The sequence below is a fragment of the Mus musculus genome, chromosome 6, assembly GCF_000001635.26.
Source record: "Mus musculus strain C57BL/6J chromosome 6, GRCm38.p6 C57BL/6J".
NCBI classification, from domain to species: Eukaryota; Metazoa; Chordata; class Mammalia; order Rodentia; family Muridae; genus Mus; species Mus musculus.
In genome coordinates this window covers 129,875,074-129,886,762 of record NC_000072.6, presented here as the reverse complement: position 1 = coordinate 129,886,762, position 11,689 = coordinate 129,875,074, and the positions used below count along the sequence as shown (strand labels likewise).

Here is an 11,689-nt window from a genome sequence, read left to right as displayed (position 1 = left end):
CTTCCTTGTTTTCTTCTGTAATATAAGTCTGATGCTCACTTTGAGAAATTACACAAAGATCCAGCACTCCCTTTTGTTAGTGTCTGTTTGTCATTTCATAGACTCCTTGCCCACAAGTGTACCAGGACCCTGACCCTACCACGGGTTCAGGGACCAATTGAGTCCAGTCTGTGGCATGAGCTATTACTTATCCTCTTACTACTGCTTTCATTGTGTCTCATAAATTTTGGAATGGTGTGTCTTCATTTTCATTAAATTCTAAAACGTATTTAATGTTTTCTTCATTTCTTCCTTGACCAAGGTATCATTGAGTAGAGTGTTGTTAAACATCCAAATGCATGTGTGCTTTTTTTTTGATATTGAAGACCAGCCTTAGTCTGTGGTAATCTTATAGGATGCATGGGATTATGTCAATCTTCATTTATCTGTTGAGGCCTGCTTTGTGACCAATAATATGGCCAGTTTTGGAGAAGGTACCATGAGGGACTGAGATGGTTTGCTTTAGGATGAAATATTCTATAAATATCTGTTAGACCCATTTGTTTCATAACTTCTGTTAGTTTTACTGTATCTCTGTTTAATTTCTGTTTCCATGATCTATCCATTGCTAAGAGTGAGGTGTTGAGGTCCCCCATTATTATTTTGTGAGGTACAATGTGTACTTTGAGCTTTAGTAAATCATTTTATGAATGTGGGTGCCCTTGCATTTGAAGCATAGGTGTTCAGAATTGAGAGTTCATCTTGGTAGATTTTTTTCTTTGATGAGTATGATTTGCACTCCCTTATCTTTTTGATAACTTTTGGTTGAAACTTGATTTTATTCAATGTTAGAATGGCTACTAAAGCTTGTTTCTTGGTACCACTTGCTTGAAATAGTGTTTTCCAACCTTTTATTCTGGAGTAGTTAGGGCCTTTCTTTGTCACTGAGGTCCTTTTCCTGTATGTAGCAAAGTACTGTGTCCTGTTTATGTATCCAGACTGTTAGTCTGTATTTTTATTGGGGAATTGAGTTGATTGATGCTGAGATATATTAGGGAAAAGTGATTGTTGGTTCCTGTTATTTTTGTTGTTAGAGGTGAAAATAAGTTTGTGTGACTATCTTCTTTTTGGTTTGTTGAAAGATTACTTTCTTGCTTTTTCCTAGGGTAGTGTTTCCCTCTTTGTGTTGGTGTTTTCCATCTATTATCCTTTGTAGGGCTTGATTTCTGGAAAGATATAGTGTAAATTTAGCTTTGTCATGGAATATCTTATTTTCTCTATCAATTGTAATTGAGAGTTTTGCTGAGTACAGTAGCCCTGGCTGGCATTTGTGTTTTCTTAGGGTTTGTATAACATCTGCCCAGGATCTCCAAGATTTTGTGGTATCTGGTGAGAAGTCTGGTGTAATTACTTTATGCCTGTCTTTATATGTTACTTGTAACTTTTTCCCTACTGCTTTTAATGTTCTTTCTTTGTTTAGGTCATTTGGTGTTTTGATTATTAGGTAATGGTAGGAATTTCTTTTCAGGGCCACTCTACTTCAAGTTCTGGAAGCTTCTTTTATGTTCCTGGGCATCACTTTCTTTGGGTTGGTAAGTTTTCTTCTATATATTTGAAGATATTTACTGGTACTTTAATTTGGAAATCTTCACTCTCTTCTACATCTATTATCCTTAGGCTTGGTCTTCTCATTGTGTCCTGAATTTCCTGGATGTTTTGGGTTAGAAGCTTTCTGCTTTTGGGGTTTTCTTTGAATGTTTTTCAATGTATTCTATGTTATCTTCTGCCTCTGAGATTCTCTCTTCTATATCTTGTATTCTGTTGGTGATGCTTGCTTGCATCTATGGCTCCTGATCTCTTTCCTAGGTTTTCTAACTCCAAGGTTGTCTCCCTTTGTGATTTCTTCATTATTTCTATTTCCATTTTTAGATCCTGGATGGTTTTGTTCATTTCCTTTGCTTCTTTGATTGTGTTTTTCTGTAATTCTTCAAGAAAATTTTGTCTTCTACCTGCTTACCTGTGTTCTCCTGTATTTCTTTAAGGGAGTTATTTATGCCCTTTTAAATTTCTCTGTCATCATCATGAGAAGCGATTTTAGATTCAAATCCTTCTTTTCCAGTTTGATGGTGCATCCAGGACTTGATATGGTGGGGTAATTGGGTTTTGATGATGCCAAGTAACCTTGGTTTCTGCTGCTTATGTTCTTACACTTACCTCCCACGTTCTGGTTATCTCTAGTACTAAGTGCCCTCACTATATCTGACTGGAGCCTTTCCCTCCTCTGATTCTGGTTGAGTCAGAACTCCACAGAATCCAGATTATCCTTTGATACTGAGATCCTGGGATCCAGAAATCCTGGGTGTGTCAGAATGCCTGGGAGTCAATCTCTCTTTGGGACCTTGAGATACTGGTATGACCAAGTTCCAGTGATCCTGTGATCCTGTGATCCTGTGATCCCAGTTGTGTTAGAGCATCTATGACTGCAGCTTCCTCTGGGAAAAGTGAGACTGGATGCAGATTTGCACCCAAGGTCTGCTCAGGACCCTGGCCCAGACTGGAAAGAACCCTTAACTCTGGTTGGGCAGGGTGTTGGGACAGATGCCATGTCCTCCTCACCTCTGATCCTATGATCATGAGTGTGTTAGAATGCCTGGGAGTGGACCTTCCTCCAAATGCTGTGGGACTGGCTATGGAGTTAACACCCAAGGTCATGATTAAAAATTTTATTTGAAGCTGAGTATGGTGATTCATACCAGCATTTGGGAAATAGACTCTGGCAATCTCTATGATTTTGAAGTCAATCGGGTGTCTATACCAAGTTCCAGGCCATCCAGTGCTAACTAGTGAAACTGAGACACAACAAAATAATAAGCTATTTGTGTATCTTATTAAACCTTCACAGCAACCCTGTAAAGATATAGCTCTTTGGGATTTTGTGGTCAAGAAAATTGAATGATATAACTTACATGAAATCACAAGAGCCTGGGTTGGTGTTTCCACTCATATCTCCCCAATTCCCATATTCCTGCTTTGTGGGAAGCTAAAACTCAGGCCCTTCTAAGTGCTCATTGTATCCACATTATGTGCATGCATTAGTGATGTATTTGAAGCAGAGGCTCAGTGTTAGTTATACAGTGTCCTTAAGTAAGCCATCTGACTTCTTCAAAGTCTTTCCGTTGGAAATTTGAGATATCACAAACATCTGCCTGCACTGGTACACTATGAACACTTTGTTAAACCCTGCTGCTTCTCCAACCCACGTCCCATGTCCTCCAAGACTATATGGGGATGTGAGTGTGTGTGAGGGGGTTGTGTGTGTGTAGGGTAGAAATACAGGGTTTCCCCCAGGGCACGGGGTAGAGGCAATAGAGACTGGGGATAATACAGAAATATCTACACTCCATCCTTGGAACTTTTCTTGTGCAGTTGATATGATTTAATATCTGTCAACTCTTTCAGGGGACTTCAGGTGTATTATAATGGCAGACTTGAATGGTGACTCAGAGATATTTGGGTTAAAAAAACAAAAATTAGACTTTGAAATGTCTCTGAGTGTAAGATCACTGGCCACACAAAGCCTGATGACATCCCCATATTTGATTCATGGAATCCTCTGTAAAAGAAAAGAACTAACTCCCCAAAGTTGTTTTCAAATGCACCACATGGAATGTATGCACTCAATCTCTCTCTCTCTCTCTCTCTCTCTCTCTCTCTCTCTCTCTCTCTCTCTCTCTCTCTCTCTTCTCTCTCCCTCAGTACACATTCACAGACATGTACAAAAATAATGTTCAATATTCACAGACATGTACAACAATAATGTTCAATATACAAGTTCTTTTTTTCTTTAAGGCTATAAAAGAAATGATTTATGAAACAGAACCTAATCATCTAAGACAAAGGCAGCTCAGGCTTTTGGTAAGTACATGAGTAGATTAAGAAGTGGGATAGAACATTGGAGGTGGGAGTGAAAAAAGAAATAAAGAAACCTCTGAGCAGTGCAGACTTAAAACTGGCTAAAGTTTTGTGTTTTGGTACTTCCTGTTTTATGCTGCACTTTGGTCAATACTTCCGCCAAGTCTCTTTTGTATCTACCCCCTTTCCCTGGTGGGATCCCTATATTTCTAGCCTTCAAATTTCTACCTTTCACACGCACACACACACACACACACACACACACACTCAAACACACTTGCACACACATACACATGGGCAAAGCAATTTCATGAAGTTTTCTAGATTTTTTTTTCCTTTAGGAATTTTATTTATTTACACACACACACACACACACACACACACACTCAAACACACTTGCACACACATACACATGGGCAAAGCAATTTCATGAAGTTTTCTAGATTTTTTTTTCCTTTAGGAATTTTATTTATTTACACACACACACACACACACACACACACACACACACACACACACTTGGAGGATATGGGAAGTGTGGTTGAGGAGCAATGGTACTCAAGAATGTGTTTACAATGTCCCAGTTCAGGAAAGATGCGTGTGCTGTCTTAGCTTTCCACAGGAAAAGTCAGCTGACTTAAGGACACCATATAACTAACACTGGACCAATTATTCTCATTGATATTATTCTTGTTGTTATTATCATTATATTGCATAAGTTCAAGTCTTTGTACATGTCAAGCATGACCCTACCCTGAACTGTAACCTCAATTCCTCTGAAGTGTCTAAAATAATATACATATGCAGCCTCCCTAGAATATATAGTCTCACTTGCAGCATTCACAGCAAGATCTTTGAAAGTAGCCCTATTCATGCAAAAACAAGCTTTCACCTTAAAATGAATAAAAGATAGTATATTATGAAAACATTGTGAGTGACTATTGCTCTGTGTTCCAATGTGGAAGCAATTTCATGAAGTTTTGTAGTTTTTTTTTTCCTTTAGGAATTTTATTTATTTACATTTCAAATGTTATCCCCTTTCCTGGCTTAGCCCCTGAAAGCCCCCATCCCCTCCCCCAGCTCATCAACCAAGGGCCCCTCCTCCCATTGATGACCGGACTAGGCCATCCTCTGCTACATATTCAGCTATAGCCATGAGTCCCACCATGTGTTTTCTTTGGTTGGTGGTTTAATCCCAGGGAGCTCTAGGGGTACTTGTTAGTTCATATTGTTGTTTCTCCTATGGGTATGCAAACTCCTTCAGCTTCTTGGGTACTTTCTCTAGCTCCTTCATTGGGGACCCTGTGCTTCGTTCAATGGATGGCTGTGAGCATCCACTTCTATAATTGTCAGGCACTGGCAGCATCTCTCAGGAAACAGCTGTATCAGGATCTGCCACATACTATCCCCGTTTTGGGTCTCCTATCTGCGTGGAACAGATCTCTGGTTGTAGGTGGACAAGGAGTTGGCGAATGACAAACAGAAGCAACACACGAGATTGTGTAGAATCTGAATGTAATTTGTCAATTGAGCATCAGACTTTATACTTTTTTCTTCTTTTATCAGAAGAAAATAGGGAAGTTGGGTGACACACCAGCAAGGTACAAAGAGGTTACTGGATTCTTATACAAAACAGAGGAATGTAAACATAAAAGGACTGGCAGGAACCAACTGGGATAAAATTCAATATTAACAACTGGGATCAAAAACAGCTCCACCTAAGGTCCACTTAATCTTAGAAGCCAGGAGCAAGGGTTTCGTGCCCTTGTCATAGTTCCTATACTAGTCTATTGTATAGTCCACCTTCCCCCCTAGGCCATTGTAAATACTTGTGTATGGGTATAACTCAGTTATCTATAGTTCTAAGTGTCTACTCTGGTTCCTTCTTAGATCACAAACTTCTTTCTTCCTAGATAATGGTAAATTCCTGTGTAGAGCAGTGACTTAGATATTCATGCCTAAGATCGGATCAAGGACTGCCTAGAATCTAACTTAGCGATATGTAAAAAAATCAATCGTTAGAAGAACTTCTAATAAAGCAATATTAAGGGAAAGCACACAGATCTGTTTACCAACTAAAGCAAGGACTTTGGAACATTCGTTATACAGGATGTCATGATTCCAGGAGACTAAGTTTCCATGAACTTTTCGCCTCAGGACAGCACCTAGGTTTTCGGGGCCTGTCGCACTTATCACTACTGGAGTGGATATAGCAAGGATCTGGTCAGCAAATACTTGTTCCATAAGAAATAGTGTCTGGGTTTGATTTCTGTATGTGGGATGGATTCCCATATGGGGCAGTCTCTGGGTAGTCTTTCCTTCAGTCTCTGCTTCAATCTTTGTTCTTGCATTTCCTTTAAACAAAAGCAATTCTGGATTAAAATTTTGGAGATGGGTGTGTTGCCCCATCCCTGAATCTAAGGCCATGCCTAATCTCTGGAAAATGGACTCAACAGGTTCTCCTTTCCCTTTGTGGAGTATTTCAGCTAATGTCATCCCTGCAGGGACCTGTGAGTCTCTTGATTTCCTAAAATCAGGGACCCTCTGGTTACTACCTCCAGTTCCCCATTCCCCATTGCTACACATGTCTGTTCAATTTCACAAACTTCTGAACTTCTCTTCCCACACCTGATTCTTCCCTATTTCCCCTCCCCCTCTTCTCTTCCTCCCAAGTTCCTTTCACCCTCTACTTTCCTTGACTGTTTTGCCCCCCCCTTCAAAGTAGAACTGAAGCATTCCACCAACCCTGCATCCAATAGAGGGATAATATCCAATATATAAAAGGAACTCAAGAAGTTAGACTCCAGAGAACGAAATAAACCTATTTAAAAATGGGGAACAGTGCTAAACAGAGAATTCTCAACTGATGAAATTCAAATGGTGGAGTAATACCTAAAGAAATGTTCTTTTGTGATTGGGTTACCTCACTCAGGATGATGCCCTCCAGGTCCAACCATTTGCCTAGGAATTTCGTGAATTCATTCTTTTTAATAGCTGAGTAGTACTCCATCTGATAAGTGGATATTAACCCAGAAACTTAGTATAGCGAGATATAAGGTACAATATGTAAAACATATGAAACTGAAGAAGAACGAAGACCAAAGTGTGGACACTTTGCTCATTCTTAGAATTGGAAACAATCACCCATGGAAGGAGTTACAGAGACAAAGTTTGGAGCTGAGACAAAAGGATGGTCCATCTAGAGACTGCCATATCCAGGGATCCATCCCATAATTAGCCTCCAAGCGATGACATCATTGCATACACTAGCAAGCCTTTGTTGCAAGGACAGTGATATAGCTGTCCCTTGTGAGACTAGGCCAGGGCCTAGCAAACACAGAAGTGGATGCTCACAGTCAACTATTGGATGGATCACAGGGACCCCCCAATGGAGGAGCTAGAGAAAGTATCCAAGGAGCTAAAGAGATCTGCAACCCTATCGGAGGAACAACATTATGAACTAACCAGTACCCCAGAGCTCTTGACTCTAGCTGCATATGTATCAAAAGACGGCCATCACTGGAAAGATCAGCCCATTGGTCAGGCAAACGTTACATGCCCCAGTACAGGGGAATGCCAGGGCCAAAAAATGGGAATGGGTGGGTAGGGGGTGGGGGGGGGAATTTTTGGGATAGCATTGGAAATGCAATTGAAGAAACTACGTAATAAAAAAAAAAAAAGAAAGAAAGAAATGTTCAACATCCTTAGTCATCAGTGAAATGCAAATTGAAATGACCCTGAGGCGAAATTTTTTCTATAGGTTATCAGAAGAAATTCTTAGCCTTCAGGTTGTTAGAACTTAGTGATTTTCTCTGTTTATAGATTTCACGAACTTTTTATCTATTAGTTACTGAATGCTAGTTCTGATACAGGTTACTTAGAGGGCTAGAACTAGCCTCTGGTAAGATAATTAGTTCCCAGATCCACACCACTGTAATGTAACTACATCTCTGTAGTTTAAATCAGTCCTTGCTGAAACAGCTTCTTTCCAGGAATTCTCATCTCAAATATGTGACCAACATTCATAAAAGAAAAATTGCCCCATCTCATCTCTAAAATATTCAATTTTGAATATTTTCATGCCAACTGATAGTTAAGTTAGTTAGTTGTCATGTAGTAATCTATATTAGAGTTCCTAAAATGTATATTCCTTTGAATCCAGTGACTTCATTCCTAAAATATCTTTGTTAGTGTGTTCTAAAGTATATTCCATGAATTTTGTAAGCTGACAACAATAAAATACTATAAAACAACCTGAACGTTCAGCAGCAGAGAATTATCTAATTAATTTATGTTGTATATAAGTGATTAATTGATATATATGGCTTTAAATATCTTGAGATCTAGATATATAAAATGAAGAAATTCTCATTATTGATTAGAAAAATTACTATGACAAAAATGGAGTATATTGGTGTAGTGGTATACAGCTATAAATCTAAGACAGAAAAGAGTGAGTCCAGAGAATTGTGAGTATATGGTGAATCTATGCCACAGGTAAGATGCAACAACTATCTCAGATAACAGCAACTAAAATCAAATCATAATAAAATACCTGAACAAAACAAAATCAAGTCCTTTGCTCAGTGGAAGATATTTTCTGAGAATGCTCATTGTCTTAGATTCAATACTGCAGCACCATGAAAACATCAGCAGTAAATCACTCCACATATAATAACATCAGGACAAAACAGGATTGATATTATCTGAAATGCCCTACAAAGGGCAGAAAAAAACCTAAAGAGACCATATCCAGGTTAGTTAAGGCTACTGTTTAAAGGAGGGGGCCAAAAACACATGTCAAAATTTATAACACAGAATTGCTCCTGTCTAAACAAAATGCAGGGACAAAGAGTAGAGAAGAGACTGAAGGAAAGGCTACCCAGAGACTGTCTCATCTAGGTAGGTAACCATGCTATATTCAGCCACTAATCCCAGACACTATTGCTGATGTCAAGAAGTGCTTGCTGACAGGAGCCTGGTATGACTGTCTCCTGAAAGGTTCTACTAGATCCTGACCAATATAGATGCTGAAGCTGGAAGCCAACAACCATACACAGATAGGGACACCAATGGAGGAGGTAGGAGAAAGCCTGAAAGAGATGAAGGGATTTGCAACCTTATTGGAAAAAACAACATTATCAACCAACCATATCCCCCAGAGCTCCCAGGGACTAACCCACAACCAAAGAGGGAGGGACCCATGGTTCCAGCTGCTTATGTAGCAGAGGATGGCCTTATCTGGCATCAATGGGAGGGGAGTATGCTCCAATGTAGGGGAATATTGGGCAGTGAGGCAGGAGTGCGTGGGTAGATAGGGAAGCTAGAGAAAGTAGCCAAGTAGCTAAAAGGATCTGCAATCCTATAGGTGGAACAACAATATGAACTAACCAGTACCACCACCACCATCCTCCCCCTCCCCCGGAGCTCGTGTCTCTAGCTGCATATGAATCAGAAGATGGCCTAGTCAGCCATCAGTGGAAAGAGAGGCCCATTGGTTGTACAAACTTTATATGCCTCAGTACAGGGTAACGCCAGGGCCAAGAAGTGGGAGTGGGTGGGTGGGGGAGTGGGTGGGGGAGCCTGTGGGGGACTTTTGGTATAGCATTGGAAATGTAAATGAAATAAATACCTAATTTAAAAAAGAAAACAATAAAATAAAAAGAAGCAGAGGGAGAGTTGAGAGGGTAGGGAGTTTGGGGAAGTGATAATGGGGAAGGGGATAACATTTGAAATGTAAATAAGTAAAATAACCAATAAAAGAAAAATCAAAGTTAAAAAAATAGCAAGAAGATTATAATGAAGACTTTACCAGTGGAAATATGTGTGCTTTAAAGCATTCCTAATACACACTTAGCTGCAATTAGCATAACTCAAAATCAAAGAGTAACTTAGAAAACAGTAACATAAGAGAAATTTTTCAACAGCCTATTACAAACCTGGAGCTGAGGAACCTGAGCTGCACATTTTTCTAGTTGTTTTGCTAAGGACACTGGTTTTGCTCTCTCTGCAGCAGTGTTCATCTTCTCAGTCTTCAAGTTTCAATTATGGACATTTCTTTTGCAGCATCTGGCACAATATGTTACTTCTTTCCTTTGCTTTCAGAGTCAGGTTTCATTAAGCAATTTCCTCTTTTCGATTTGGTCAAGGAGGAGGGGCAGAAAATCATGAGATAGAGTATCACTCAGAGGAAAAAATTAGTTCTGCCTTTCTTCTTGGAGCCTCTTACAGGATAGAGACCAGGAAAGACAACTTTTCCCCCATAACTGCAGGATCTATTATCTTCACCAGAATCTCTTCAGGGTAGAGACACAGGTAACAATAGTTGTTCTTATTGGTTTTCTATCAAATGATCACTTATACTCTAGAGAATTTCACATGGTGTGACATGAGATCAGGATTGATGCAGAAGCTCTGTTGGTTGTGTTAGATCAGCTAAAGGCTGGTAGCATGTGAAAACTGTCATTGTGTACTGGTTATTTTCTTTCAGAATGTGCAGTGACTTGTGTTGTGTACTAAGAAATTAAGGTAGAGGGAACTACAGTGTTCATTAATGTTTAACTTCATCAAATGTTTATATATTATCCATCTTAAAGATGTCATAATAAGAGCCAGATAAGATGGGTCAGTGTGAAAAGATAATTTCTCTAACACGTACATGAGGGCAGAGTGAGAGAACTCACGTTGTAAAGTTGTCTTCTGTACACATGTATCTTGGCTTGGCCAGCACCACTCCAAAAGCAAAAATAAAAAATAACAATTTTATAAAGAATTCTGTACTGGAAGGATTTTTTTTGGACCAAGGAATAAGGCAAAACGTAAATCATGTCATAAAACTTCATGAATTAAAAAAAACTATATAATAATGCTGTGACATGTCAACCTTGTCCTTATTATCTTCTAGTTCTCCTCTGAGATCTTAATGTGAGGGTAAGGTCAGTTACGAATACTTACTATTTACTAATATGTTGATATCTATTATCACATTGTACCTTTTATGGGCATTAGCTCATGTATGCTGCATAGTGACAAAATTCATTTTCATATATCCACATCTTGTAATATCATTTTATATTATATGTGACATGATTTTGTACATGGAATGACGAGTTTAATACTTCATATTTTATTCTCCATGCTTTGCTATGATGCTCCCACACCCCACCAGGCAATGTCCCGTTATACTTTCCTGGTTGCTACAGTTACTAAATGTTATGAAACATTTCTGAGGACTTTGAGCAGAAACTCAGATGAGAGAGGATATTTAATATTGCCTTTCTGGGTCTGAATTATTCCATTTAGTAGGATCTTTTCTAGTTGAATCCATTTACCAGGTCCAAGAATGGTAAGGAATATGTAGATGATGGCTGGGTGGAGATGTTGGACATCTTCGCTGATTGAGGCTTTAAACCAAAAGATATACATGTGTCTTGGATCACCTGCAGTATTCACCTTCAAATAGTGTTTTGAATATAGTATCTGAGAAACTCTGAGAGTTGTGCATAAATAAAAAGTTTGAAAGAACATTTAATATTTGTGTTTTTATCAAAATGTGTAAATAATTTTAAAGCAACAGTTTATTCCTAAAGCCTTGCCTCTTTGTTATTTGAGTAGATTGTTTTACAAGTTTTTCAATGATTTCCAGTGGTTCCAATTTTACCTAAACTTTTTACATGCCAAATATTTTATACAAACGAATGTGTCAATATCATAATGACTTATTAGTTAATTTCATTTCTTTCATATTTCCTAAAAGTAATTGCTGTGACTATTAGAAATATAATGGATTTTAATATGC

At 38.8% G+C, this 11,689-nt stretch overlaps 1 protein-coding gene across 2 annotated transcripts in view; it reads left to right on the top strand.

The window, feature by feature from the left end:
* The first annotated feature begins 10,090 nt into the window (after nt 1–10,090).
* Klra17 (killer cell lectin-like receptor, subfamily A, member 17) overlaps nt 10,091–11,689 on the top strand; it is a 45,519-nt gene continuing 43,920 nt past the window's right edge. For both annotated transcript variants that reach the window (NM_133203.5, NM_001381962.1), the window contains exon 1: nt 10,091–10,206. The gene's annotated coding sequence lies outside the window, so the exon portion shown is untranslated. The remainder of the gene's footprint in view (nt 10,207–11,689) is intronic.